Raw genomic sequence first — 27,870 nt, 5'->3', positions numbered from 1 at the left:
CTCAGAAAATTGGTTTTAAATCTTTCGCTCGTCGGAAGTAAATTGGTTTGTATGGTATCAAGCGAGCTGGTCCCTTGATCAAAACAAGCTAGCATCGGAAAATGCAGCAAAACTTCAAGGGGCATAAACATTAGTGGAAAATAGCAACACCCTTCGCTTGGTTGAAGTCAAGCCATCATCCCCATGCTTGCCAGACGGGCCAGTGAGGTGAAAACAAGCGCACTTCACAGTTGCACCGTGATTCAATTAGAACTGCAAACTCTTGAAGCTGCATGGTTCTGCAATGCAATTCAACACCGGATGCAACTAGCTGCTGCCGGGTTCGGTGCACGGCAAAGCGACCAAGGGGTCCGGGACGGAAGAAAACTTGCACAATACAGTGCATTGGCCGCGTAAGGTAATTGGATCGTGAGATTTAATCAATGCAGCCGAACAGCGCCGCAGCGACGGATGGAAAGTGGAGCAAACCGTCAGAACCATCTTGACTATTGCTTGCACCGTACCGGGACTGGTGCTCGGAACAGACGTAAAATCCCTTGCGCCAACCCGGGCCCGGATCCAGGCGACGGCTGGTCCGGCAAAAGTGTCGCTGTACAGGTGGCTGCACAGCGACAAAAGTTAGTCTGGAAATCGAATCATCCAAGAGGCATGGTGTGGTTGAAGCAGCTTCTTGGCACTTTTCGTGAATCAAGTCTCCGCCACTCGCGCCAGCACTGTTTCGCTCTTGGCTTCCGGTTATTTCCGGGGCTTGAAGTTGTGCAAAATTTGTCTTCATTTTGTGACCGACCGACCGACCGTTGTAGCAACTCTGGCAACAGGGTGAAAAAGCTGAACGTCGACGCTAAGGGAATAGGAAAATGGATTCCTTGCTTGAGAGGTTTATTTTTATTTGGACTGTGTTTTTGCATCGGCGAAGAGTTTTCGTCACTTTCTTACCTTGCTGGTGGCGAAAGCGGTTGCGACAGGTGCGAGCAGAGAGAGGCTGGGTGTGTAATGTGGTTTCCGCACGCCAGAACAATTTCAATTGTTGTTTCATTTCTGTGCGATAGATGAGTAAACGGTTGTAGCGACTGATTGGTTCAGCGACTGGGTGGAAAAACGATAATGCAACGCTTCCGGGCACGGGAAGCGGAAAACTGTTGAAAGCGATGGGAAAGTTTAAATTATATTTCTTTTGCGTAAGTGCTGGAAGCGATTTGAATCGTAGTAAGCGTTGGAAAACACTTATTCTCGATGACGGTTTGTACATTAAACCAATGATTTGATTATGTTTTAAGGGTGTTTGTGTTCAACTTTTGGTAAAAGACTCGAGAAGGCCCCCCCCTGACAAAATTTGTTAGGCGCTGTAGGATTTACGCCTAAAGGTATGCAATCCGCAGTACACGTTGCGGAAGCTTCACAGTGAGCTTTCAGTGTGCTTTCAGTGTGGTCAAAATTGGTTGAAGAAAGTCGAATAAAATATTGTTATTATTTGATTAAAATCCCCTCTCCGCTAACCCTACCATTCATTTTGGCTTATAGGGGCTTCTTACTAATTTTCGGTCGCACTAGGGGTGCGATTGTTCGGGCCCAAAACATGCACGGCGTTTTCGGACGGTAACGGAACAGTAATTCGATGAATACTTGTTACCTTGCATTGATATTCAGCAAAGGAGGAAACATAAGAATATCATAATCTCAAAGCACTTGTTACAATGCATTTTATCAAGTTCTACTCGCTGTCTATTAACAGTATTAAGGAACAATGCACAATGTTTACATCAAATGGGTTTTGACCATACAGAAATTCCACTGTACAATAAAAATGACAGGCCACAGTGCTGCACACAAAAGATTCTAGGGGGGGCCTTCTCGAGTCTTTTACCCAACTTTTCCTGAATGAAACTTAAATTTTATTTTTAAAGACCTTCTAGAGCTAGAACCAATGAGCTTTTAGTATAATTGCATACATATCGGTTTCTCGATGAAAACACGAGTCTACGCCTAAATGTATGCAATTTATGTATTTAATGGAAACTTTTGATTGTTCTTACTTACAATTTTTTATTGTAGGAAAATGTTTTAAAATTATAGGGATATTTGATTGCTTATCATTGAAACGTGTTTTTCCTTAAAATTTCCTATCGAAAAATTACTTCTCCACCAGTAAACTGACTCGCAGTAGCGGAGCGGAACAATCAACTTTAATATAGACTTCACCACCAAGCCCGGGAGGTTTTCTTTCTCCCATCAGAACATTTTAATGATTGACATTCTGCTGACGTTTTGAAAAAGAACGTTCAATATCACCAGTTTTCCCCCCTTGAAAACCTACTCCCGGTTCCACGGGTTTGATTAGGTATAAATCATGTTACCAGTTCTTATGAAAAGCAAAAAGGCTATCCCCGTGCATTCGATCAAGTGAAACCGATCCAGATTGGATCAGGCTGATACTCGGGGGAAGAAAGTAAATACTTCTGCTGCCATTCCACCCAGTTCCCTTTTTTCACCCAGCACAGCCGATGACTAGTTGCCAAAAAACGCAATGAACCGAGCTTATCGAAATGGTTGGATGGCTTGAATGTCAAACCGAATCACGTCCACCGATTCGCATTATGGCTACAAGTGCCTGGTGAATTCGGTCCACCCATTTCGCGGTCCCGTTTCATGGTGTGTCTTAGGGCAGTGGCGTTCCCGGGCCACGTTTAGGAAAGCAACAAAGATCGGCTTCTTGATTTGTTTCTGTTTGGTGGGGGGGGAGGGGGGGGGGAGTTTCGTTTTCTTCGGATGGCGCTGACGACTTCACATTGACGAGCGGGCCGTAAATATTGTGTGCGCTGTTGCGTGTGTACATGACCGCACGTTCCGATGGTACGCAGATGGAATAAATTAATCCTTGCGAGCTCGCAACATGGGCGACCGTTTCCCTGGGTAGGTCAAATGATTGCTTTCGGGGGTTGGATTTTCTTCGCTGAAAAGTCCGTCTTTCTTTCGCCCCGCTTTCGTCTCTAGCTTTGAGCCTGTTCGTTTCTTTTTTGTGCTCGTGAAAAGCAAGGAAAAACATTAAACACTGTTCACCTATCGTTCGTTTCTTCTACCTCCAGAACCTTACACAAGTTGTGCTAGCGGGTCGGGTAATGGTTGGCAAAAATTAGGTTGTAATTTATGACTTTAAATTATAAGAAATTAAAGCACCCGGGGTCAACAGCCCGCACTAGTGTTTCCCCCTCGTCCGGGGTGTGAGGCAGTTCATTAACGGTGTGATTTATTGCACGATTATTACAATTTCAGTGCGCGTAAATATTCGGACGTGAGCGTAGCAGTAGCAAACCAGCCAAGGCTAAATGGAGGCGCCCAGTACCGCATGCTCGTTAAAGGGAAAGTTAATGATTTTTCGAATACCGACGGTAGGGCGAATGTCGGAATCGATTCCGAAAGGTGTTTGCTATCGGTGCTTTATGTTCGAGTGTGTGTGTTTTGTTTTGCGTTTGCCTGCAGGTATGCTAGCGTATGGAAGCGTATAAATTATGCTTTGTTTTATGAATAATCTTAACCATAACCTTGAGGCACTATGTAACGGGGGTTTACTATTTTATTCCCCAATGTAATACTCTGCATTCATCGGTAGTAACATGATTTCGAATTGTGCTGGCTGTGAGTGTGTGTGAAATGAATCATTTAATAACTGCACATGCCTCTGAAGCAAGCACCATTCCGGGAACCAACTACAACAAGGCTCCTGCGTACAGCGAAACGTTAGATGGCACAAGACACAATAACAAAAGAAAAGCAAAGGAAAAAAAAAACATCGGCTCATCTTGCCACCGTTACACACTGCAGGGATTATTATTTACCTCGTTCGCACATGTGAACAACACACGTTAGCACGTTTTGCCGCTAGACGGCTTTATGCGCCTTCGTATGTTCGCATTCGCATTTGAGGAATGGATATTACTGCCGAGCCGAGTTTTTGTTTCTGTGTGTGGTTGCCTGTGCCTGCTCCTGCATGTTGTTAGCAGTCAACATTTTTTTCCGCCGAGCTGCCTTCTGCGAACCTAACGTTTGAAGCGATTGTTTTGTTGGCGAACTACACAAATCTCTCCCCGCAATGGGATGGCAGCGGGGCAAGGCCCAGGGATGGCCGGAAAATGGCCATCGCAAATGAATGTTGGAGCTGAGAGCGAGCGCCAGCTCTTTGACAGATAGACGAATGGAATGGTATGGAGTCGTTGTTGTGTCGTGTCGAGTAAACCTCGTTAGTGAGTGAGTAATGGAAATGGTGCAGATTCGTACACCTGATCGTACGTGTCACTGTCGGAGATTTACCGTTCCCATCCCGCTGCTGGTGAGGAGATGCGGGTTGAGCGAGGGGACCAGAAAGGAGAGGGGTTATGCTTTGAAGCATAAGCATAAGCTAGTTTGAAGCTGTTGTAGTTTGGACCGAGCGCCCGGCTGACAGACAAAGGTAGAACACCGCAGTAACAAAACGATGGGCCGCAGTGCTATAAAGCTGAATTGAATGTTACTTTTGAACTCGTTGGCCCAGCAAGATTTAGTGGGCCGAAGGTGTTTGTGTTTGGCCCGAGCATAAATCAGAATTAATCAGAGCGTAAACCAATTGCTTTAGATTCCATACAGCAACGGAAAAAAAAGAGGACCTGTATTGTGTTTGGTAATTATAAATTTGACCTGATGCTGCAACAGAAGCTTTTCCGATGGGATGTGAAAATTCTACGAATAAAAATACATCAATCGCTTGGTGCGAAACAACAAACAGAGCGCTCTAGCAATTTCGAGCCACCCGAGAGAAAAAAAAACGAGAAGCAAATATAAATCAATTACGTACGCAGCATCGAGAAAAAAACCATCAGGAGGGAAACCATTTTAAAATTAAACGTTCGTGACGATTGGCGATTCTTCGGGCGTGAAGGGCTTTTGATTTTCCATTTGCCACGTGAGCATAAAGTAGCACGTGCTTCAAACTGTTCACCTTTCAACCTTGTCGCACCGCGCACGCACGCACGCACGCACCACAACCCCCGAAATTGAAAGGTTAAAACACTGACCGTACCGAACCGTGCTCGCGCTGCACGAGCAGTGTCTCGCGGTGTGAAACTGTGGCGTCAAAGAACGAAAAGTGTCTACGCGAACACGTGAACCGATCGGTTCCGCACGTATGTTGAATCATGCACCGCCCACCGCCCCCATCCACCAGACCCGGCCCAGCTGATGTACTCGCGTATCATTTGCATATAAATTATTTGATTGCAAATCGAGTTTGTGCTCTCGGCTCGCCAGCCGCAAAAGCCCCGGTCGGAAGGCGTTGATTATACGTTGTCGAGCGGGAGCAGCATTTCACTCGTTCGGGGGCAGAAATCAACAGCCAACCAACCCCTGACAACAACGCAATTTGGCAGCTTGATGCTGTCAGCGAAATGTGTACCGCGGGGTGGGCAAGCTGGTGCCGGGGTCTCAATCCTCACCACGAGTCACGAGAAACGTTCGCGAATACGTGTCACGAAGCACCATGAATCTGGTTGCCTGTCAGACCCGGCCCGGGGTAGTGTCTGTTCCGGGTTCCGGGTGACACTGTCAATTAAAAAGTGTGACGTCGAAAAATAGCGAAATCTGTTCTGCGTGCCCCATGTGTGTGTGTGGCTGTGTGCAAAACGCCTACAACAAAATGGTGTCTATAGTTGTGGGTGGAACAATGGCAAGATGTACCGATCGTGGCAAGGAATGCAGGAAAGTTTTGTTAGCGGTGGTTTTTTTGGGGGGCTGCAGTGAACGTGCGAATTGCTGGTTAGAACATTAGTATTGCCAGCCGAATGGGAACCGTTTTCCGAGCGGAGCACTAATTAATATGCTTTGGATGAGCTTCATTATCATAAATCGTGTTTAAGTGTGATGAAATAATTGTATGTGCTATCTTTGCTTATCCTTCCTACTGGAATGCTCTTGTTGTTGAGTGCATAAGAGCTTTTGTTTCGTTAGTTTGCGGTTTTAATTTGGAGCATAAAAGTGTTTCTAGGGAGTTATTTATTAAATTTGATTTAAGGAATGAAGACTCCTCAATGTCAAATGTATCAATGGAAGACTTATTTCGAAAGATCAGGTCCTTTTATCTTTGCAGCAAAACTGGAGCAACAAATTGCATACTTTTAGGGGTAGTGAGTGTTCTCGATATTTCAAGCATCAGTTATTTTGGTTTATAATTCTTCCCAATCAAATATTGCATGATCTTTACCTTCCAATATTAATCCTCTACATAGAAGTATTTGTTGCTCACTTTACGTCACCCTCTCCAAGAACCAACACTCCTCGACCCGTGTCGTAATGCTCCACTTTTCCCTAGCATGTTTTATTTCAAACCATTACTGTACAGTCGCTTACTCGCTGAAAGCCCTAATAACTCGCCGAAAGAAACTACACCATCAGGTGTGTAAATTAAGTGGCACATGGGGCCTCGACGACGAAGCATCGCCGCAAACGCCGAGCAACTGGCGTACCGTAGGTTCCCTGGCCAAAAACGCAAGACACGGACAGGGTGCTTCTCGCCTAAAAGCATGCAATACCCTTGGGCGAATCACTTGCCGGGTGAGTCGGAGCACTGGGGAGCATTTTAACAAGATGTTAACAGTCGAAAGCCGTACTGCTGAGCGGGGGGAGGGAGCCAAGCAGTGGGGCCAAAGGACCGGAAACATTTGGTTCGTTAAACATCCGCTTCGATACCCGATACGACGGCATATGAAGGCTACATGAATGTAGATTCACTTAACGGGCCTGCGACGTGAAGCTCGGCTCGGCTTTTGTTGATTATCTTTCCGTTTACAAGAAAAACGAGCCCACCCAGCTATCAGCATAAATCTGACGCACCCGGGAGCCAGGACGTGTTTGCAAGTGCGTGTGAGTGCGTTTGTTTGAAGATGTCTGCGTGCAGTATCTGCTAATAAAAAACGACAAGAATGGTTCTTGGCCGGAATGAATGGCCAACAGAGGCGAGGAGGACTACACAGCAACAACAAAAAAAAAACGACACGAAGCTCACCCCCCACTGCATGGCATTTAGTGAAAATATTTACCCACGGGGTTTAATTAAACGCTGTCGGCACGTGAGAGCCGCCAAATGATTTCTCCTCCACCGGTTCGAAGGGGCCAGCCGCTCCCGACACTGGCCAGACACGACACGAAGCTTTCGTGACTATTTGCACACATTTTATCACGGTGGAAATCGTGCATGTTGCTTCAGTACCTTACAGCGAGCGCACCCGCTTTTCCAGCAAAGGGGTATTAGTCTTTCGCACGAAGGTTTCCTCACCGTTTGGAGCACCGGTTGTACCTGTGCCGTTTCTGGCTCGAGCAGCGAACAATGAAAAGCGAAAAGTAGTTTGAAGATTTGAAATTGAAAGCCAAGCGTGAGGCGGCGGAGCTAAAGCACCAGGGAGGTGGTGAAGGACTCGGGGGCTTTGGTTTATTTCTTCAGGGCGAAAAGTTTTCCTTGCCTGTCGGCGGGTTTTGTGCTGTGTTTGCGATCGTTTAGCAGCGGAAAAGCGGTTGATGGGGGAAACGAATCATACAGCCATAATGTAAATAACGGCGAAAACATTTTCCAGCCAAGTCAATCACCCGTGGCTTAGTGCAAAAGTTGGACAAAGTTCAATCGACCGTGACCGAGTATCGCTCCGGTGTGCCAGACGGTGTGCTTAGATGATGTATCGGGTGGTGTCGAGGTCGCTGTCGATAACATGGCCCCAGCCTGTAACGTGCCATGGTGGGTTGAGGACTCTTTAAAGTGTGCCTTATCAAGTGGAGCGTTCTGTTGGGCTGAATTTAAATACGGACTTGGACGTTTAATTGAGTCATTCTTGCTTTGGTGTGGGCTTTTTTCCGGGATTTAACTGTCTGTTGTATGCAATGTACTCCAATCGGAACCTGTCAGTTTTAATTATGTTTTTGTTCCTAAATAAAACAAAGTGAATAGTAAGCCAACGCATTCAAAATCACAAAGAACTTGCGCGTCGTTTTTAATTTGTGCCCATTAAAAATAAGTGGAGTAGCTCACTTTGCTTTACAATCCACTCGGTTTGGGCAAGATGGACGACCCGGACTCGACCCGACGGGGTCAAATTACAACCACTCAGTTCGGGTTTTGACGTGGTGCAATAAAACTGTGTTCATGCCACATCTCTACCAGAAAACCCTTCGCATGCAACCAAATGACAGCTTCCAGAGGGGTTTGAAGGCACGTTAAGCATTTCAACAAATTCAGCTAGTTCTCACAGGTCTCGACCAAACTCTCTCTCTCCTTCACGCCCGAAACCACATTCTTTGAATCGAGCTGAATGCTGGCCTTTTTATTTTACGATCGTCTTCAGCGTACCACAGCAGCATCACAAAATAACTTCCAGACAGAGAAAGGTGCTTTTCATATTTCCCGGCCCAATGGTGGTCATAGTTTTTGGCGCACCCAACGGCGCAGAAAACATGGCCAGCACTTTTCAGGCTGGCCGGTTTTTCTGTTTAATGGAAGTACCTTTTTTTGTTGTTGTTGTTTTGCACGCTTTTCACAATACACCTGGTGCTCGGCGTGGCCACTGGGAACGGTGCGGTACGGCCCTGCTCATTTCTGTCGGTGTCACTTTTAATGAAACCGAATTTCTTTTTAAACCACCTTAATGGCTTTTTCTTATCAACGCCAGACGGAATGTCTCATTACAGTGGTGCTGCTGCGTTGGCTTTGAATACATCATTAAGATGACCGGTGAGGACCGCAACAGAAGGGAAAAAAAGCAACGAACAGTACCGTGCAGGACATGACTTGTTTGTCCGTTTTAATGGCGTTCCGGTTTTAACGTTGCGGAATAGTTTTGCTGCAGGTGATGGGAATGAGTAAAGTGGAAAATTGAACCATAAAAACTTACTTCATGCGCTTGGATGTGTGTGTGTGTGTGTGAGACCTGTGGTGAGTTTTAGCTCCGCTTGGTATATGATGTCTGTAAAGAAAGGAAAGATGTTTGCATAAGAAATATGGTGTTTGAAGAATGTTAATGAAATCTGAAAAATAAATAATAAATCATTACTATTCAAGTAAGAAATGTGATAAGCACATTGCATACATTCAGGTGCTCCATTGCCCTTTGAACCCCTAAAAGTATGCAATCTAGCAACCGAGCGAATCTTCTCATTTTCTTCGAACGAACTACAATTTAAGCTGTTCAAAAGTTACCGTTTGATTGGAAAACTCTCCCATCACAGGTGTGTTTCGGGTAAAGAACTGTTAAAAGTCTATCATGTTTACACCTTCCATTGGACAAGAAATATCGCCCCTGCACCTGACAGCTTTGTTAATCCCGGTTTATGTGCTTCAAAAATACTGAAAGGTCGGAGAAAATGCACATCCCTTACCTCGAACGGGGGCCTTCACTTTTGAAGACACGCCTATCCAAAGGTAGCAATCATTCTTTTTCATGGCTGTTGCAAGTAGCCCAACTCAAAAACGGCAACAGCCCAGCTGATGTGTGCCGTATTCGAACGCATCGCAGGGCCGGATCGGATTTGCACAGATTCTGAGAAAATCACCGTGACGAAGGACGGCTCAGGTTCGTCCGATTCCATTAGCCGTCTCGATGATGATGCTGTGCCGTGTGCACGACTGGTCTCTGAAGCTATTTCCGTGTGAAAAAGATCAGACGGGAGCGGTGGAAAGTTGCTGTTACGGGCGTCCCGGTACAACCTGGCCCCAAAAAGGGTGACGCATAATCCTCAGATAATTTGCTACCGATATATGTAGCACTGAGGTCGGGAATGTATCGTGAAGGGCCAGCAGCAGTCCTTTTCCGTTCGCCTCAAGGTAGTTCCTCAAGGTTGGGGTTTTGTTGGGCAAATAAGATAGACGGGGATGCACATCCTCAAAAAGCCCGGTCAAAGCGAAGAACGACACAGACACAGAAGGATTTTCATCAACCGGGTCCGACGGGTTTGGAGTAAAATGGATACAGAAAACATTTATCTGTTTCCTTGGTGTTGTGCGGGCTCGGATTTCGGAAGGTTGCTTTGGTCAAAACCCCATTTCGGTATCGGACGGTAGAGTGCCCAGTGGCGAGTGTTTATCACCGGAAATTCACATTCCGACGTGTTCGCATCCCTAGTTTCTCTCTCTCTCTCTCCCCTTTTCTTTCTGTGTCTGAGGATGGTCAGATTATTCAGGCAAAATAGATTTGAAGTAGAAGTTGAATCGTTTTTTCTTCCCCGGCTTCCTCCGTTTTCTATTCAATCTTATCACAACCGGCAACTGGCGAGTAGGTTGCTAACATTCCTTCTAACGGCAAGGTCTGGAAGGTCTTAGCATGTTCCGTCGAGGGAGCTAGTACCGCTGGACGTTATTCTGTTATTCGCTAGTTCCATCTTCGTGCCGATCGTGCCGAAATGAAATGTGATCCCTTTCTTTTTATTTGCTCGGCCGGTGGTTTTGGTGAATTGATAGCGTGGGAAAAACATTTTATTCTCTCCGTCCAAGGTGTGTGTGTGGATTCAACCAGGAAAATGGATCTCATTTGCGGGGGACTCAAATTATGCAGCACCAAAATCACATCATCTTCGGAGGTGAAGGCGTTTTTTTCATTGGAGCGAATGTCTTCACACTTCTCAACTGTCACGTAAAACGAATCAAAACGTTTCCGAATGTGGGAAGCAATGAGAAATTTGTCCTCTTTGTCTTCGTGAAAAGCCATTTTGAATAATAGCAGGGTAGCAAAAACACATCTTCAAAAGCTTTCGGGTTAAACAAACCGACCAACATAATTTCACTGCCGCGCTGGCACGGAATGATTCCGTTTCGAACGTGTCTATATCTTTGAGATGGCCTACAAAAATCTGTCGCATCGTCTCCAGTCGCTAAAGTTTGTCAAATTGCCCTTCGGATGCACAGTGTCCGGGTTGCCAGCTTTGAAATGTGAGCTGTGCAGCTTGATTGCATAAAAGACCACTGCATCGGCGTTTGAAGATCGTGTGAGTGAAGTAATCAGTCTTCGTTGAAAGGATGAACGAGCAGAACCGATCCCTTTGCTGCGGTGACGTGACTAGATCCGGTTTTTAGGGAAAAGCTTCCCAACCTCCCAATAGAGGTCACAGTGGCGTGCTTCTTCGTAGCACGTGTGTGTGTACCGGATGTGGGCTGTGGGTTAGATGGAGCGAGACACAGCTGTCTGACGGCTGAGATGTATGGGAAGTCGGGAAAGTCTGTGGCGACCGTGTGTGTGTGTGTGTTTGCCCTCGTGCCATCGGTGCTCCATTAACTGGTTCGACTTGTCTTGGGTTGCACCGTACGGTAATAGCTTTATAAGTGATGAAACATAATACACTACTCGTACGGTTGAAACGGGGTTCCGCCCAAGCTAATGGTATTCTGATCCGAGTACGAACCGGGTGCCGGGTATGAAACTTTAGACTTTCAGGTTTCCGCACATGATCCTGGTGTGAGGTTCGGCAATAGTAGGATGCAGTAAGGATCTCGTGGTACGAAAATGTAGTTGATCCTATTTAAAATTGATAGCTAGAATTTTTAAATAAATATCGGCACGCTTTGTTTGAACAGCTCCATTTCACGAGATCGTCAAGGTTTCGTGTGACCCAATCGCTTTGTATCACGCCTAATCACAGAGCGAACAACGTGTGTAAGTAAAGGGGTCTCAAATTCGTCATAAACGCCGTAATGCCCTTTTAATACCCCACTTAGTACATTTATTTACAAGAATGATGATAGTGATTGAAATGGCGACTCATTTGGCGACAACAAACTAATCACTTGAAATTATAGTTCACAATTGAAACCGGCCCCGATGATTTGTGTAATGACGCTTTTTATGCGACTCAATTAGGCGCTGGTGTAATTAGCATTACAAGCTTTAGCATAATTTTCCAACCACACCGCCAATGACAATTCCACCACGTAGAAGCAGAACAACCGATCCAAAAACCAACAGCATCCATCCAGCAAAACGATCCATCAATTATGCTGGGAGCGTTTGCCGGTTCGGTGGGACCACGGATTCAATGTACGACCATTATCGTACACGACCAATCAATGAACTATCCGGGTCGAATAAATAGCATCAACAAATCTGACTCATTACACGCCAAATGATGGTACATTTCTCTTCGGCAGACGACGCCAAACCACCTACGGAGCGCCTTCCGACGCACATTCAGTCCGGCCGCCTGCCAATATCCGCACCTAGTGGCCCGAGAACCGATAAGCGAAAGAATTAGTGGAAAAACAATCACGATCCAACGCTACCCTTCAGTTGGGCTTGGGGATGAGATTTGGGACCGGCATTCTTCCGCCAGGTGCGTTAGGCACACTAACGTGACTAGTACGAGCGAGCGAGGACTCGCAAGATTGAACGGCGATACTTTATCTTTACCCGTCCGTCTATGCCTCACCCAACCCGGTGAAGCGTACTGCTCGTCGGTATTTGGCTGGGTAGCTCTTAACAACAGCAACACTTCAGCTCAAGTTCTGCACTCAATAGCGCCGAGGGCCTGGGCAGGGTGAAGATTTCTGCCCTTGTTGCGGAGTTTATTGGGCAGCAAAGTCGGTCGACGTACGGTGCAGGGTTAAATGGACCGTGACGGGGAATTTAGCTCACCTGCGTATACCTGCGGACGTGAAAGTGGACTCCACACTTAGCGCACCTGTGAACTGCCGGGTGAGTTTACTGCTGGGGAAAATGAGGTTCATAAAATTTCGCTTTCCGTTCCGTTCGATGAGAATTTCATTGATGGTGAAGTTTGTTTAGTGGTTAATGCTGGAGAGCTTTTTATTTTGAGAGCAATACGTTTAGTGGGATAAATTTAGAGCTTAAGAAAGGTTTAATAAACAGTAAAAGTTTCTTCCGATCACAAGTCAAACGGGTTGCATACTTTCAGGCTGTGTTGACAGCCGAAATTAAACTCCAAATAAAATCAAGATTTCACTGAGGGAGGGGCTCCAGCTTGAATTTCCCAGAACACGGTCATTCTTAAAATGAACTATCGTGACTTGTTCTCATTAAGTTAAATGTGACCGACAGTCTGAAGCGTTTTGTAGCCCCTGACGTCCCACCGCTCGAACGCAAAACAATTAGCACCGGAAAGATTCCCCGATTATTTATCGTCTTGAAAAGTTAATAAACCTCATTCAAATGATCAACACAGACAGAGCAAATTGACAATTCCTCGCCACGCTCCCATACGATGCGTTCCCACGACGATTCCTTCCAGCGAGCGCGGTATGCAATTAATCTTTATTTAAGAGGTTCCCAAAGACCCTTCGGTTCAAATCTTCGTGTTGCTTCTTCGGATCGGAATTTGAGCATTCTTAGAAGCAACAGTGTGGGATGGGGAATGCTTCGACACCCATTCTCCGGTCCATTCGCATCATCCGCTTCATTGTTTGTCCGAGCGAGCGATTGTGTTTGTGTGTGTCAGAGTTTTTCCTTACAAAGATTATTGCTTTTTGGTGGATGGTTTTTGCATAGCAGTCACCACCGGTAACGGTCATTATTGAAATTGGGAGTCAGTTTTTTCGGGGTGCGAAAATGGGAAGGAAATTTTAATTACTTGTTTTACCACCCAGCTATCCACCGTTTGGGCTCTACATTTCCAGACGCTCGTTATTGCTTGGGCCAAACCAAGAATCCGAACCGTCGTGTCCGAGAGCGACGATTGAACTTGATCCTACGGATGTTTGAAGCATTTCGTCAACTGAGTGGCACCAGCTGGTCGGTCGAAACTCTTCACGGGATACCCACCGGGTGAAATTGAATATCGATTTTCAAATTAAAAACAATCCTAGTAATTGATTAATTGTGGAAGGTACCACTCCTGGTTCCGATGACGGTAATGGTGAACGGTGAGATCAAGTGTCGCCTGCCCGGCATTTGTTGATTGGAAATGAATTCACCGAAATGGGTTTTCCATTTTCCTCAGTTTTGCATTCGCCGTGAAGCAAACAAACTTCAATCGATTAGTTCTCGGACGGTGTAAGTTGAAGTTGGTAAGAAGGAAGCGAAAATTTGTTTGACTGTATTTGAAGGGCTTGATTTGAATGGCCACAACATCATCCATACAACTCTACTCTATTCATTGAAACTCCAAGTTTACATAAGTTACATTGTTTGTTGTGGGTTTTGTCTATCCAAAAGCAGGTTTTTCCTTCCAAAACTGTGCCAAAAACACCAACTAAAGTAAAGACTCCTTTCGCTGTTCGGTCTTCTCCACCATTAAAATTGAAAGAAAACAGCTGGTACACACTGATTGCGCCGAAATCGATAACGGTACGAAGGTTGTGCGCGAGCTCATTACAGTAATGATTTGACGAGAGTTGGGAAATATTGAACTACAAAAATAAAACCCCCCAACCGTTCGGGCCGAGCTCCTTGCGACTGGTGCACCCGAAACGTTTCACGAACTGATATTGTTCCCTTTTCTTACGAAACAATTTCTCCTTCCCGCCAGTCATTTCTCCATCGCCATCGAAGTCGGGAGACGGGAAAAACATAGTCCGCCAAAATCTTTTCACCGCTTCCAATACAGCACAGCGCTGAAATAGGAAATAAATCATCACAATCGAACACGGTCGCTGTCACTAACGAGGATGTACTGATGGGACGGGATGAACAGAACGGGTAGGAAGGCTTCCTGATTCTATGCCAATGAAAATGAATCGTTGAAACTGTGCCAATGGCAAGAAGCATGGCCAGGTGAAAGCAAAAGAAAAACGACATAAACAGGTGGTTGCAAGGTGTTGAGTGTCGGTTGTGTGTATTTGTGTTCCAACGAAAACGGTTTGTTGATAATTTCCCCCCCGCAAACGATTTTGTCAGTTTGAAAGTGTTCTGACGCGAACGACGAGGGCAGAACCGGTGGAAGCTGAGGACACATTCAATTTTGCTTTCCGAAGGCTAGCTTTTTGCTATTTTCATCATTATCTCCCAGCCGTAGGACCGTCAGACGAGAGCGTGTTTGGGTTTTCCTTTCCATTAAGGATAAGTTTTCCGATGCTGATCGATCCTGGGACCAGAAATGGATGCAAGAGATAAATAAAAGGGAGTGTCATCCATTTTTTGTTGTGTTGGGGGTTTTGAAAAATAAAGAATCGGGCTGGTCTGGATGAAGCATTAACACATTCTCACTCGGTCGTTTTTCCCCCGGTGGCCAAACTCACCTGAATTGGTTGGTGGGGGGAATGATTTTTGCGAAGGCGTTTTGTCGCACAATCAACTGTGCGGAAGATAAGATTTGGCGTGAATAAAGCAGGAGAACTGTCCGTGGGAAGGGATCCGAAGGCGAACAGACCCATCGTCAAGGGTCGTTTCCGTTGTCGATATCGTTAAAATTCAATCAAGTTTATAATGGCACAAGGCTGTTGATTTTGAAACTGTTGAATAATATCGCTGGTGCGCCGTGCGCAAACATCCGTGCCTCTTTGGGCGCTTCCGCGTGTGGGACAAGATGGCTCGCTGGCGAAAATAAAATGGGCAGCGAGGCTGCGAGGAGTGGATCGAAAAGCTCGCCCACACAAAAGGCAATTCGGCTTAATCGTTTGCCCTGCTGTTGTGGATGGTGGGACGCATCGTACGATTCCCTATTTCGCCCGAAGGAAATGGTTGGATTATATCGCTGTGCCAATATTTGATCGATTTGTGGGCGGGGTGCCGGTGGGCCCGAAGGTTGGTGGTGGTGAGGACCGGGGACATAAATAGAACATCAGCGTCCATTAGTGCGAGCTGGAAGTAAACATAATCGTGGGTCGGTTTGTGGCCCAAGGTGTGACTGCTTCCTGTTTGGCAATTAAGTTCAGTGATTCTAATTCTGATCAGGCGAGAGACGGCTGAGAAGAAGGACTTGGCGGGTGTTGTATGCCGTCGCTAATGTCTTTAGTGTGTTATTTTTTCCAAGAAAGCCTCCAGATAGGAAGATTCAACAATTGATTTGATTATAATTTTAAATTTTCGTTCGACGCCAGTAGAAATGTTCCGTATTTCGAAAACAAGAACGCCTAAAGGTATGCTATGTGTTGATTAAAAATAGAATTACTGTGATTTTAATGACCGTTAATTGTTGATAGTGTTAGAGAGCTTTGATTGTTCAGCCCTTAAATAGATTTTTTAAATATCATTCTTAATTTAGGAATAAAATCTTCATTTCAAACAAATATGAGAATGTAAAGAGACAAAAACCTTTGGGCTGTTTGAGCCATTGGTCTACAAGCTTTATTCAACTACAAGAATCAAAACGTCCCAAGTAATGAAAACACAAGCACCAAACCAAACACCTTCAATCCTTAATCTCATTTACAGCCACAACTTCCCTTCCGGAGAACTCCACAACAAGAGCGTTCGAGTTCGTGACAACATAAAAGATATCATCGCCGATAGTGCTCATTGGCAACGTGTTGTGTATTGTGTTTATTTTTACGCTCAACCGGATCCTAATCCGGACCGCAACTTCACCCGGCCATCGGCGACCAAAGTGTCAGTGAAATGTTGTGAATATTTTATGCACTTTGGTCCGTCTTTTTCCCAATCGAGAAACAACTTTTCGATCGGCTTTTATCTTCCACCTCTTTATTCTTTTTGCTACTTGTTTTCCAGTTGGTCCCTTCCGTTTCGAGCTTACTTAGAGAATTGTGAACGATCACTTCTCGCTGGCTATAAATATTGTTAAACAACGAAGAAAGTGGAAGCTGGAAAGCCAATTTCGTTTCATCAATTCCGTCTGGCTGGCAAGGTGACGTAAAAACGGCCTAGAAACCACACCCGATCCCGATGAGTGGAATGAAAAGTAATTCAATAAATCTTGAAAACTTCCCAGAGACGGCCCGAACCGGGGGCGCTTGAAGTTGTGACCGATTTTAAGAAGCAAATAGAATCCTTTTCTGGGGTGGGCCAGTGAGTCGATGTGTTTGTGACAGTTGACAACGCACCTAAATTACGCGCCCGCACACAAACAAACGCAAGCCGATGGTTCCCCAGGCCTGCTGGGAAATTCGGGACCAATCAGGCACAGTATCTGTTCCTTGTTTGACGTTTTTTTTTGGGTTTTATTGGGTCTTGCGGGCTTGTTGCAAATTGTGAGCCAAAAGTACGGGCAAAAAAAAACGAACAAGCTGGAATCGTAATCATCGAGCTATGTTCGAATTGTTCACTGGCCCAAATTGTGTGGCCTCGTGTCGTACCGTAATCGGCACAAGCGTTCGCGGTTTTCCGATTTTCCGCAATGAAGCCGGAACGGGACGGACGGTCGGGGACACAAAAAGTGATTACGCAAGCAGAAGAACAATTGGCAGACTGAAGCGTGACCGATGCTGTGCGATGGTGAACATCGAAGAGGGTATGTTTGACTTCCAGCTGCAAGCGAGAGTGGCCAGTTCACGTTCCTGTTTTCGATTTCCTTCCTGTATCCTGTTTCACCACCGAGCGCCTAGCAAACGTGTGGACCAAATTAATATAGTTATGAATTATGGGCCGAAAAGTTCCGAATCCTCCAAAAAGCCGGTCCACACGGTACGAGATTAAACGATTGTGTTCGCTGCTCGGGACCGGGCATAGATTTGCGGTTGCCGAGTACGGCTGGCATAAGTCCCGGGAAGCTAGAAGCTGAGAGCCAAAAGTTGGCAGCTAGCTCATTTTTTAAAGTCAATTACAGCGTTGCCTCGTACGATCGTCGGTGTGGTTCTAATGGTCGGGATTAGTGTCGCGCAATGATTGGTGGCATGTAGAAAGTCAACCAGCGAAAAGTTTTCCAGTCATCCACGTGGTTTCCACGCCTTGCGTTGGCGGGTTTTTGGTCACCATTAATGTTTGATTAATGGAATTCGATAAAGAAGAGATCTCATTTTCAATTCTTCCGCCATTCTTGCTGTGCGGACAGACTGCTGTGGAAGGACAGTAGAAGGATTTAGAAATTGCTCCCATAATTCCGTTGGTAGCTCATTTTTCATTCCACCGTATATAGGACTGCGACTTTCGCCTTTAATTGCGTGGAGATTAACTTCCCTACCAGACGGTACCTTTCAGTGTACGATGATCCATTCGAGCAGTAGTGCTCCCGGTTGTGGTTGTGAATCCTTGAAATCAGCTCACCTTCTCTGATGAGTTCCATGTTCACACTCCATCACTCTGCTAGACCGGCAGATGGAAGATGAGAGACACGCAGAAAAAAGGGGAAACGAACGAGCTTGTTCTCAGCATCTGCATCAAAGCTGGCTGGTTGAAGTACGTTTTTCGCCGGTGGTGACCTTATTTTTCCGACGTCTCTTTTTCTGCCAACCACCAACATGAAAGGATCGAGGTCAGTGAGTATGGGGCGTTGTACTTGTGTGTTTGGCACAGTGGGTACAACTAAAGAACTGAGATTGGGGAGAAAATATCGTCATTGCGTATTAAAAATTAAATATTTTTTATTTAATGTCACTTTAAATAATAAATAAAGGTTCTTCTTCTTCTGTAGTATAAAAACAGCTTCCAATATTGTCTCGACCATCGATCCACCCTTATAGCATCCTTCTTAAGTAGAAATAATTTAAGAAGAGTCTAAGTCTTTAATGGCTGGTCAAGTTTGTTGAAGGATTTCGCTGTGATGCTTGGATGTAGCTGACAGAGCACCTGAACAAACGGAATACGAATATCCTGAACGAGATGGTTGTTCAAGCGACAATCCTTCTAAATGTGCTGTTCAAGGTGTTTAAGTGAAAAATATATTTGCGACAGTGAGCAAATTTTTCATCCGAAAGATCCTAAGATGACTTCTGCAGCAACCAATATAAGGTTTTGAGGTTTTTTTTTAAAGAATTTTCACTATTAGGTTAGAGTCGGGCTTAGCAAAAATATCTACTTCCTTGTCCATTGTGCGCCATTGCAGATGCAGCTCAAATTTGCAGCGATAGCATTACCCAGGTGTCAAGCTCGAGTGTGCGAAGGTAGGGCCGTCAAGTGATGCGTACTCCTTGCCGCCAATTGCAGTGTCCTTTGCGGGAAGCTTGGATGGCTTTACTCCGGTAGCTGGCGTTTCGAGTGGCATGACACTTACACCATTGCAACATAATTTCAAAAAAACCCATTGCGGCGGGCGAAGTAGACTTCATCGCACAACTCACTGCAGATGACAGATGGTGGGGTTGCCAACAGTCTCGGGTGAAAAATAGGAAGGTGAAAATATGAAGGATGAGTGCATTGTTTCTGGGAAGCTTTTTATTCTTTCAACACACACGTGAGCCTCATGTTTACACACCAAGCAGCTGATTTGTGTCAGGCTTTAAAAAGCATTTCAGTAAAAAAAAAAATCATATTCGCTACGGTTCAGTTACGCGATGCGAAGGTCTGGGTGTACCTTCAATCGGGCAAAGATTTTCGGCACGCCACGTTCGACACGATGTAAGCACATAAAGCTCAAGCATCATCGCATCGTATCCTTTCGAAAGGGACGGTTGGCGTAGGATGTAAAATGGCAGCGAAGGCACTCGCACTGGATGCTATGGAACCGCGAGCAGCTTGAGCAGTTACCTTGGGAGTGTTTTTATTGTGCTTCACTGCTGCTTCTCCCACTGCGCTTCGCTTAATGTTTGCGCTATAGTCAACATTTCGGCAGTAACGGCAGCCGAGTCGGTGACAGTACATGAGTGTGAAGCCACTGGCAATGGCAATGTGGATGGCTTTGGTGGATGAACCCTAATTTATTTAATTTAAAGATTACGGTTGGCTTTTCACCCGACGCTTTTCATCTTCCGCAGAAGCTGTTTCGGGATCATTTGGTTCGGTTGATGACAGTGATAGGACGAACATCTTGTGTTGCTTCGCCACAGACTAAGAACACACCGTATGAGAGAGTGTGGCTAGGATTATGGGGAGACACTCGTTACCGAGCGTTTATTGATATTTGCTGTACGTGTGGCTGGGTGGCTATGTGCGTTGAGTTAGCAATTCAAACATTGAAATCGCCTCGGAACGGAAAAAAGAACACAAATCAAAACAATCAAATATACAAAATGGAGCCCGGAATAGCGTCGGTTCTTAATCGAAACAAATTGTGTTTGGCCGCACCAATCACACACGTGCCGCGATCGAATTGCATAGTAAACTCAACACGATGCACACACACACACACCGACACACCTATCAATCACGATCATGTATTTGCATTGGTTGATCGGCACAAAAAGTACGCAAAGGTAGGCAGATGCGTTTCTGGTGCCAATTCGCGCCATTGCAGCGGCACAAAACAATTCCGCGTGATTGCAGGAATTGAAGCGATGGAACGATGATAAAATAAATAAATGCCCAGTGTAATCCACGCGGGAAAGCGACGGTTTATTCGGTTGATCAAATGGTCCCTTTTTTTGCTCTCCTTTTTGCTTCCTTTCGTCCATATTGCGTTGTTCGCTTTGCTGCTTTTGGCCGGTGACGGAATGTGCTGAGTGATTCATATTTTTCCGTTCGCGTTGCTTCAACTACCGTCCAAAAGGTATGTTTCCGAGGGTGGGAACTCCGGTTGGTCGTTTTATGTTAGAGACGAGCCGAAAAAAAGCTATGATTCGGCGAATTAAGAGCTTCAGGGGGTGGGAGAGAAAGACTCGAGATGGGAAAAAAATGGCAACAAAATTGTACCAAATCAGCAAAAATCAAAAATCATTCGTCTGTTTGAACCCGGGAGCGTGACAACCGGGGCGTTGTCTCTAGAAACGTCACGTTAAATCTAATTCAGTGAATATGAATGTGTTTTTAGGGGAAGCGTGTTTTTTCTTGTCTATTCGAACATTTGTCGCTGGGACAACATCGGACAACAGTTGAACGGTTGACTGATTTCCTGCTAATACACACGCGCGTTTTGGAACACGTGCTTGGCTCGGGGAAAAAAGTGAGACAAGGTGTCAACACTCACACACGCGGCCCAAAATCAACGATAGAGGCCAACGCGGCTAGTTTAGGAAATGAAGGCTTTTCAATGAGCGAAGAGCTAGCAGAATGAAACCATTGAAGGAAGGTGTGCCAAATATGGGCCACATTCCAAACCAGCAGCATAGAAATGAAACAAACGAACGGAGGAAACCAACAAAACCAACAAAAAAAGGAGGCCCAAACGAACGCAAGAATTGACTTTTGTTTGTTTAATTCTCAAATGAACAAACACACCAGCTGTAGGTAGCGGAAGAGAGAGAGAGAGAGAGAGAGAGAGAGAGAGAGAGAGAGAGAGCAAAGTACATTTTCAAAACCACCTCCACAAAACCTCCGGCCATGTTGGTTCTGGTCACGGTTCGGAGGCTGGAGAGAAGAGGAGTTGGTGGAAGGGGTACGAACGCTGGTCAATGGGAAAAACGCAACGCCAGTATCAGCAACGGAAGGCAAATAAAACATTTGTCAAGCAAAAAAAAACCTCAACGCAAACGCTCCGTAAACTCGGCGTTTCGTTTATTTTATTCTGTGTACTTTCTCGTGCCTCATGTACGAGGTGATTGGCGCAGGAATTCGTCTTTTTTGTCGTATGTTTATTTCTGTTGTGTTTTTTGAACGGTTTGACAGAAAGACTGTAAGTTTTAATGCAGTACGAAATTTTTTTGCCAGGAGCTAGGATGATCCGTTGATTGTAGTTCTGTAATCCAAATTCGTAGTCATGTTTAAGCGAGGGTCTGTATCGTGAGTGTACTGCTTGTGTTCCTTGAGCAAGTAGAGCCAGTGATATTCCAGCACTCGACTTTGTTTGTTGTCTGCTTTATCTTTGCTCTGGATCCTCCCGGACCCCACTTCGAGTGTGCCATAACAAGCACCTCTATTATCGCACTCTTACATACAACCATTCATTCATCTAGTACTTCATTCTCATAAAAACAAGTAAGATACAACACATATCATAGACAAAAAGTTGGAGTGGAGGAAAGGACATAAAGGTACATAACTGGTATACCATTCGCTCAGTGGAACTCATAAACAGTCCTCAGATAGGCTTCATCCTCGTCCCCCCGGTGGACCTCGCATAGATCTTGAACTGCATTCAATAACAAGGGTCAAGCAGCCTCGAACATCACACAACACCAAAGAAGAAGATCTTTGATATGGTATTGGATTATACCTATGCTTTATGCTGGAGATGCGCACCCAATGGGAAACCTAAGCCTAGACATCATTCGAATGAACGCACGATCCCCAGAGATGCCATGGAACCATCTCCTTCGAGGGCACTAAGGGAGTGATCGAATACAGAAACCTCCTAAGCTCATGTGTGTCTCATATACTCTGCCATCCTGCTCTATCCAGAGAGACAGTGAGGCACGCATGTGTTCCTAATAAAAAAGACCCTTCCGAAGCGCCTTTTTTGCCAATTGATCCGCCCTTTCATTGCCTAGAACACCGCATTGATCGGGCAGCCAAACTTCGGAAAGTAGTCTGGACTCTTTATATCTTTCACAGATCTTAGTGCCTCGACAGCGCTTAAGCTATCAGAGAATATAAAATATTATCAGACGAAAAAATAGTAACGAATGGAAATAAAATACAACCAAAGTTAACAAACGCACTGAATCACTCTTGTCCAGCGCTTTTGATTGCACTGATATTAATCAGTGCACATGTAAGCTGTCAGTTGCATTACCGAACAATCGAACCTCAGCGAACTCAGCTGCCAGTTTCGACGCCAGTATGGTTGCAACAATGTTGCAGCACGTTACAAATGATGCAAGCGTACTCTTTTACGCCACAAGAAATAAAATACACACTGTTGCGATAGGGATCACCCACAAACAAAAAAAAAACAAGGGGTTCGAACAGTTGTTGCAAGTTGATCGATGCTGTTTCTGCTTACATCGTTGTGTGTTTGTGGGCAGTGCAATGCTTGAAAAGGCTTCACTCACCGTACAGTTACGCGTTTCGTTTGAAGTCGAACGGTTCGCTTTGGCAAAACGGTACAGTTGGATGGATATGCAATCCGCGCAGCCATTCGCTGTTGTTAGAAAATGCACTCTTCATCTGACACGGGCGATCCGATAGATCGTACAGACTACCATCCTTTGAAGAGCAGCCGTGGCCTGGAGTGTGTGCTGGCTGGCGAATTGGCAGCTTCGTGGGAAAGATGAAGATTCCACCTGGCTTGAGGTATAAATTTTGTATCGTCATTCCGAAAACTCAACCAGCAATGGCGTCGGTACGGTTGAACGAACGCTACCACTCGACCAAACGGTTTTCGGGTGAGCTCGACAGCTTCCGGATATGTGTGTGTGTGTGTTTGCGTTTTTTCTGCATGCTTTTTGAAGCACCGAAGCACCATATGTTGCCATCTGGTGGACGCCAAAAACGGACATCGATTCGGAAACATCGATTAGATCGATTTCTCGCGGTCGCTCGGCTCCACCAGACTGCCAGCCAGCGCCCTCGGCTCGGCAGTCCCGGGTGAAGCTTATGAATTCGTAAAATTCACAGCCAGAACTCAATAATTCAACGTGGACCAATTATTTCAGCAGATTTTCAACGGATGCAATCATCGCATTATTTATTCGACCAAACTAAGGCACCAAACCCGTGCGCCCGTACCGGTATCGATTGATGTCAACCGACTCCTGGTAGTATGTGTGAATGTGTGTGAGTACTCAATGGCCGGTCGGTCTATAAATCTGTGCTTATGAGGTTGCCATGGTGTGGTACTGGTGCCAAATGCAGTCGTCCGGTTCGGCAGCTGCGAAGTGCATAAATGTTAGCTCGTGTACTTGTTTTCGGGGATGGTTTCTGTGTGCGGTGAAGCTGAGTTTATGGACATGAGTTGGGGGGAAATTTTTTATGTGCTGCCAGTGCTGCTGCTGGTGCTGAAGCAAAAACATTTCGATGATTTTTCAACTTACAAAGAGATACAATATGCAGCAAAAGGGGTAGCAGCAATGAATATTAGAACAGGCATTTAAAATATGAACTTTTTTTTTACAGCAATGCAGCGGTGGGTCGGCAGTATGCTCGTAATCAATTTCTATTCATTTTGACTAGCTGTTTATTAAAAAAAAAATTGTACACTTCATCATGCTTATTGGCAGATGCTTTTTGTTTTATATTGCAAAAAAGGAGACAAACTGTGTTTATGAGATGTGTAGCGCAATGTGAAGCACTGTGCCATGCGAAGTGCATACATTTAGGAGTAAAACTGTCATCGTGCTTGGGTATACACACAATTTTGAGATGAAATCACTCAAGGGGATTTCATTCTGTTGATGATGGTTCCATTACGTTCATACCGATTATTCCTTTACATTGATACTATGTCGTTCAATGCTTCTTTTGTTAAACCATTACGCACTTTCTATTTTTTTCTGGTGAACTCAACTTGCTAACTCACTTGTTAAGGAATTTGTTCTTCGAAAATGTCTGGTGGACCGGTCCAGTTCTGTTGAGCAGTCAGCTATTTATGGTTCAACCAAGACACCTTCCAAGTACGCGATTCCATCATTTACCTCTTACAGTGTAATGGTGAACCTCAGCAGTTATTTCAGCCGGTGCGCTACAGAAATCATCAGGTATGAAGCTTCAGCAAATTGACATAAATGATGGTGTGCAAAACGGGCGACCCCGTACGAGTGCAGCTGGAGCCGTTCTGCAACGCCACAACGGCGGCTGGACGAAAAGCGTACCGTCATGGCATCGACATGGAGTAACGAGTGGTTCTAGCAATCTTTGCCCCGGTGCTGTGTTAAGGTATGAGAAATGGCTGCAATCTGATTGTATGGAACGTGAACGAGTTGTTGACGAATGCGATACGGTACGGTACGATCGACGGTCGCTGTGCTATGTTTCCGATGGAACTATTCATCCTACTGGGGTGTTGATTCCTGGTAGACACTTTTGATGACGATTGCACGGTGATGCAATGCCGCTGCAGCGCCGTTCGGGCCAGTATCTATTACTCCCGTTCCCGAAGTGCACGTGATCCATCGTGAAGCCGTGGCATACACACGTTGTGTTGCTAGATTGGTTCGGCCAGCACCGTCCAGATACAATGAAAAATGTACATCGTTTGCTTGTTCGGGTTCGGGATTGAAGGGTGGACCGTCATCTTTGCTTTATTTACTCAAGGCGGGTTCTGTCTCGCTCTCCCTCTCTCACTTTCTCACGGAGAACGAACCCGTCGACTCGGAAACCCTCGGTGGACCAGCAGAAGAAGGCATTGCATCGCAAATGCAAGCGGTGAGCGCGCTCTGCTGTCGCAGCACGGATTTGCCGACGATAGAAAAACGATATTGAATATTTATTCATGAGCTTTGTTGACGATACCCATTATAGTAATGCAGTGCGGCGCTTGAAGGCTTAACCAATATTTTACGAAGGTCTTTACGATGCTTGCTAGCCAACGGGTGACGTTACTAAACAGTAGGTTGAGGACACCAACTTTGTTGCGGCTTCTTTCGATAAGGAAAACAATGCGACTACCTTTAGGGTTATGTTTTAAAAGGAAAGTGTGAAAAAGCTTCTTAAAATACCGTTTGAGTTTGTGTGGTACTTCCACTATTAAACTCAACAACGCAGAAAATATGGTGGCATAATAAAATAACTCATGATCAACCTTTCTCAGAATTGTTAAATCGATTGCTCGTTTTCCGTGTAAAAACATGCCTTCAGTTGAGAGAATCGTCAAACGTAACCCCGTTACGCTGTATTCAATAACATTTCGATTAAACGAGCTCAACAATTTCATCCTTGATAGCCATGCAAACGAGCCGTGCGGTAAATCAGCAGCAGGTGAAAAAAGCTTTCCTTATCATTACACCGTAACAATCCACACAAGCTTTAGCGCTTAAGGGCAGTGGTAGTGTATGTGACACGAACGTTTTAAATCCAGCATTTCCCGAGTCTCCATTTCCCTTTTGTGGCGTTGGAACTGTGTGTGAGTCTCAAAAACACATACCACACACACACGCACACAGAAAAAAGGAGGAAGAAAGTAAAAGCACACCGTTATCAAGTGGAGGTAAATATGACCATAAATTCCATTAAAAATTTATGCGATATTCACCTTCACCTCTACACCTATTTTGGGTGGAACGGCCGTGGCAGTGGTGGCGGCCGTTTGCTAGGGAGCAACGACTTCTCATAAATATTCGCTCACTCTATCCCACCTCGGCCGGTACTACTTTATTGCTATTGTGTACTTTCATGTTGTACCGTTTTACAACAGCGGCCTGCAGGATTGTTTCATCTCTACGATGTGGAACTTTTCACTTTTTATTGCCTTTGTGGGGAGTACGCGGCAAGGCAAATCTTTCCCACACGCTGTAAGCAGACGATGGAGACGCCTGGTGCCCGGTAACGTACGATGGAGACGCCCTGGAGTACCCTGTGGCAGTTTGGGTGGATTGGGTGTGGAACTCACTCAAGGATGAGCCCGGTTTCCGGTTAAGCACCCGTGGGGTCGGTTGCACTGGATGCCAACCTCGAATGGTCGGCCGGAGAGCAATAGATCCTTTCGGGTGAAGTGGCACCGTTTGGCCCGATGAGAGATGTTCGTACGCCCACTTTACTGCCGGTGTTGCGGTTAGTGTTGGGCTCACGCGTCCGGGTGACTGTTCGTCTAATATGTTGCCTCAAAGGAGCGGCACGTAAGCAGGAAGAGCCACACGGAAAAGACGCTCATCAGTGCAGGGTGCGATGAAATCTTTTGTCCATCGTAAGCACACCGCTAGTGTGAGTGATTCGCTTCGGCACGCTTTTATGGCACCGTAGACAGGACGGGAACATAAATGTCAGCATAATTAAGACACAACCGCGAGCCCCGAGCACAAGCACACGCAGTGTCAAACGCATGTGTCAGGGAAACGGGTCGTCGTGGAAGGTTGCTGCCATAAATTATGGCTTATCGAGGTAGATTCGCGCTAGCAGAGGGCACAGTCGTTCGGGAGTTTTTCGGCACAAAAGTGAATCACTTTGACCATGATGAATCTTCTGCATTAAGCGTGCCGTGCAGCCGTGTGCAGCGGGCCGCGGGCTGTACACTGTACATCACAATTGAAAGTACTTGGAGACAAATTCGAGAAACGAGCGCGCAGCACAGCGGTGTCGTTCCCAGGGAAAGTTCCCGGGAAACAAAAACAATCGCGAACATACAAATGAGCTGTAAATGTCGGGTGCTTTCGTTTGCGCGAAAGTTTGAGCGTGATTTATTGTGAACGTTTTCTTTATGGGTGCTGACACGGCACTCGACTCGACAGGACTAGCTAGGGAGGAGCCGTTTTCCATTCCCGAAAAATGCCAACGCACAATTTGGTGGCTCGGTAACAATGAAAGTTTTGTTCACAAGCAGCAACACACGCGAAACAGCGTCGCCTGTCAGCTGTAATCAGCATCATAATTTTAATAATAAAAATTCAAATTTTGCACAATTTATTGAACGACGCGTTCGCAGGAGCTGTGCGATCGTTTAGGGGCCGGTTCGAGATTGAGCGCTTGGTGATTTTTTTTTGGAGTGCGTTCTTCATCATCCCGCTGTGGTATCAGCTTGGAAGGCTGTCAAAATGTGGCGCTTGTTCGGCCCCTTAACAAGATCAGCAATGAAGAAAAAAAAAAAAGATTCGCACATAAAGCGTAATTCTCCATTGCGCGAACATGATGGAATCAAAATTCATAAATAATCTTCACCCAACACTAGCTGAACCGGTCACGGTACGGTGTGAGTTTGCGTTCTTGATTTTCGCCCTATCAAAGCGATGAGCCGATAAGGCGCTGTCGGAGATTTAAAAGGTCGCTTATGCCTGCCTTGAATCGCTGAAGGAGGCTTTCAATCAGGTTCGCAAAGCTGAACGATGCAAATTGTTCACAATTTCGTCGATGGAGTGCATGGTGTGAAAATCTTCCTTTTTTTCTCTGCGCTTCGTACAGGCTAGCGTGACGT

The 27,870-nt window shown here is 45.6% G+C and overlaps 1 protein-coding gene across 4 annotated transcripts in view; it reads right to left on the bottom strand.

Moving 5' to 3' along the window:
- The window catches only part of LOC118504940 (dipeptidase 1), a 123,796-nt gene that overhangs the window by 23,493 nt on the left and 72,433 nt on the right, over window positions 1-27,870 (bottom strand). For 3 of the 4 annotated variants that reach the window (XR_004905374.1, XM_036040035.1, XM_036040037.1), the window contains exon 4: window positions 8,901-8,972. The exons of the other annotated variant lie outside the window; for it this stretch is intronic. The gene's annotated coding sequence lies outside the window, so the exon portion shown is untranslated. The remainder of the gene's footprint in view (window positions 1-8,900; window positions 8,973-27,870) is intronic. 4 annotated transcript variants of the gene reach the window in all.

Source organism: Anopheles stephensi, chromosome 2, assembly GCF_013141755.1.
Source record: "Anopheles stephensi strain Indian chromosome 2, UCI_ANSTEP_V1.0, whole genome shotgun sequence".
Taxonomy (NCBI): Eukaryota; Metazoa; Arthropoda; class Insecta; order Diptera; family Culicidae; genus Anopheles; species Anopheles stephensi.
The sequence above is the reverse complement of the archived record's forward strand: the minus strand, read 5'-3'. Positions and strand labels throughout refer to the sequence as shown.